The sequence below is a fragment of the Halichoerus grypus genome, chromosome 1, assembly GCF_964656455.1.
Source record: "Halichoerus grypus chromosome 1, mHalGry1.hap1.1, whole genome shotgun sequence".
NCBI classification, from domain to species: Eukaryota; Metazoa; Chordata; class Mammalia; order Carnivora; family Phocidae; genus Halichoerus; species Halichoerus grypus.
Window position 1 is genome coordinate 205,684,512 of NC_135712.1, and position 3,659 is coordinate 205,688,170.

Consider the following 3,659-nt stretch of genomic DNA (forward strand, 5'->3'; position numbering starts at 1 on the left):
TACAGAATATGTCCCAGTCATGAGCTTTCTGTGCAGGGGTAGGGCTTGGGGCTGTGTAAAACATGCAGGGATGCATCCCCTCCCATGTTTCTTCACAATGACCCAGGTAGGTTTGGCCATTCCAAAAGCGGACAGGACAACACACCTGGGAGTACATGGAATCATCTGCGGAGGTGACCTGGAAGACGTCACCTTGTTCTGTGATGGTGTAAAAAGCACACGTTGTTCATTGGAAGAGAAATAAAAGCCAGAGAAAGACCTAATCAAATGGGACCCAACGTCCCATCCTCATCTCAGACCAAACATTTTAGCTAAACTATACTTCTGCCACCTTCTGTCTTCTTGAAATCTCATTCTTTCATAGGGTCTAGTCAGCAAAGAAGACTGGATCTTAGGGGAAAGAATTGAGAATGTGGGTGTTTGCAATGATGTGCTGGAAAGTGTTTAACAACTGGCTTGTTCTAAACAAACAAGTAAGCAAGCAAGCAAAGAAACAACCCAAAGCAAAAAAGTCCTGATTTTCAGTGTTGGTCAATTTCCATCATGTAAATATTCCCATGGTGGCTGATTTCAAGTTATCAACACAGCATCACTGAATGTAGAGTTATGAAAAGCTGGTTTCAGTACACCACTGAGTGTTTTAGAGAGACTTCCTAAGAGGGTCCAGTTCCCCAAATTTCCATTGACTGATGAATGGATAAAGAAGTTGTGGTATAAGAACGCTCATGAAAGAAATTGAAGAAGACACAAAAAGATGGAAAAACATTCCATCCTCATGGATCAGAAGAATAAACATTGTTAAAATGTCTATGCTACCCAGAGCAATCTATACCTTCAACACCATCCTGATCAAAATTCCAATGACATTTTTCAAAGTGCTGGAACAAACAATTCTAAAATTTGCATGGAATCAGAAAAGACCCCGAATCACCAAGGAAATGTTGAAAAAGAAAAACAAAGCTGGGAGCATCACGTTGTCTGATTTCAAGCTATATTACAAAGTGATCACCAAGACAGCATGGTACTGGCACAAAAACAGACATATAGACCAATGGAACAGAATAGAGAGCCCAGATATGGACCCTCGACATTATGGTCAACTAATCTTTGACAAAGCAGGAAAAAATATGCAATGGAAAAAAGACAGTCTCTTCAATAAATGGTGCCGGGAAAATTGGACAGCCACATGCAGAGAATGAAACTCGACCGTTCTCTAACACCATATACAAAGATAAACTCAAAATGGATGAAAGACCTCAATGTGAGACAGGAATCCATCAAAATCCTAGAGGAGAACATAGGCAATAACCTCTTTGACATTGGCCGCAGCAACTTCTTTCAAGATATTTCTCCAAAGGCTAGTGAAACAAAACCAAAAATGAACTTTTGGGACTTCATCGAGATAAAAAGCTTCTGCACAGCAAAGGAAACAGTCAACAAAACAAAGAGGCAACCCACAGAATGGGAGAAGATATTTGCAAATGACACTACAGATAAAGGGCTGGTATCCAAGATCTATAAAGAACTTCTCAAACTCAACACCCAAAAAACAAATAATCAAGTCAAAAAATGGGCAGAAGACGTGAACAGACACTTCTCCAAAGAAGACATACAAATGGCTAACAGACACATGAAAAAATGTTCATCATCATTAGCCATCAGGGAAATTCAAATCAAAACCATATTGAGATACCACCTTATACCAGTTAGAGTGGCAAAAATTGACAGGGAAAGAAACAACAAATGTTGGAGAGGATGTGGAGAAAGGGGAGCCCTCTTACACTGTTGGTGGGAATGCAAGTTGGTACAGCCACTTTGGAAAACAGTGTGGAGGTGCCTCAGAAAATTAAAAATAGAGCTACCCTATGACCCAGCAATCGCACTCCTGGGTATTTACTCCAAAGACACAGATGTAGTGAAAAGAATGGCCATATGCACCCCAATGTTCATAGCAGCAATGTCCGCAATAGCCAAACTGTAGAAAGAGCCGAGATGCCCTTCAACAGATGAATGGATAAAGAAGATGTGGTCCATATATACAATGGAATATTACTTAGCCATCAGAAAGGATGAAATACCCAACTTTTACATCAACATGGATGGGACTGGAGGAGATTATTCTAAGTGAAATAAGTCAAGCAGAGAAAGTCAAATATTATATGGTTTCACTTATTTGTGGAACATAAGGAATACCATGGAGGACATTAGGAGAAGGAAGGGAAGAATGAAGGGGGGGAAATCAGAGGGGAAGACGAACTATGAGAGACTATGGACTCCGAGAAACAAACTGAGGGTTTTAGAGGGGAGGGGGGTGTGGGGATGGGTTAGCCCAGTGATGGGTATTAAGGAGGGCACATACTGCATGGAGCACTGTGTGTTATAAGAAAACAATGAATCATGGATCACTACATCAAAAACTAATGGTGTATTATATGGTGACTAACATAACATAATAAAATAAAATTAAATAAAAAAAAGAAGTTGTGGTATACATATACAACAGAATATTACTCAGCCATCAAAAAAAAAAAAAAGAAATCTTGCCATTTGCAATGACATGGATGGAGCTAGAGTGTATTATGCTAAAGGAAATAAGTCAGCCAGAGAAAGAAAAATACCATATGATTTCACTCATATGTGGATTTAAGAAACAAAACAGATGAACATAGGAGAAGGAGAAAAAAGCGAGAGAGGGAAGCAAGCCATAAGAGACTCTTAATGATAGAGAATAAACTGAGGCTTCCTGGAGGGGAGGTGGGTGGGGGATGGGCTAAAAGGGTGATGGACATTAAGGAGGGCACTTGTGGTGAGCACTGGGTGTTATATGTAAGTGATGAATCACTAAATTCTGCTCCTGAAACCAGTATTCCACTATATGTTAACTAACTAGAATTTACTTATTTATTTATTTTTCAGTTTTATACCTTTATTTGACAATCAGCGATTAGTTCTCATCTACATTAACTGTCTGTAGATTTTTGAGAGTGCTGATAGGTTCATAGGTAACCAGTGTGTAGAACTTGTTTGGTGAATCATCCTCGTTACGTTTTCTGGACAACTGCACATGGATACGGTATGGAACATGCCTTATTCCTTTGGCCCAGACAGCTTTGTTGAGCCTGGTGTCAATGTGCACATCTGGAGTTCCCATCTCCTTCATAGCAAATTTCCGGATCTCTGTGAGTGCCCGAGGGGCATGCTTCTTGAAACCCACTCCATGGATGCGCTTGTGAATGTTGATGGTGTATTCTCTGGTCACTACCTCGTTGATGGCAGAATGGCCCTTCTTTTTCTTGCCACCCTTCTTCACAGGAGCCATTTGGCCGGGCCCTGGTTGGAAAGGAAGCTTAACTAACTAGAATTTAAATAAAAAACTGAAGAAGGAAAAAAAGGAGGATCCAGCTCATATGGCCAGAATTGAAAAGGATATTTCCTGAGGCACCCCTTCTTCATGGAAGCAGGTAGATCCAGTCCTGGGGGTGGGTCCATGTTTGGACATGTCACTCAGAGTTAGGTAGGTGCATAAGAAGGGAGAGATGGATGGATGAATGCTCTGGGATGTCCAGTTGTTTCCTGAAATGAGGAGTGGCAGAGATGGTTCCCTCAGTACACCAATGACAAGACTTAAGAAGGTCCTGGCTTCTCTGATGAGATATGTA

At 40.8% G+C, this 3,659-nt stretch overlaps 1 pseudogene; it reads right to left on the bottom strand.

Moving 5' to 3' along the window:
- Positions 1–2,921: 2,921 nt before the first annotated feature.
- Positions 2,922–3,340, bottom strand: LOC118533687 (large ribosomal subunit protein eL31 pseudogene; annotated as a pseudogene).
- Positions 3,341–3,659: the final 319 nt, after the last annotated feature.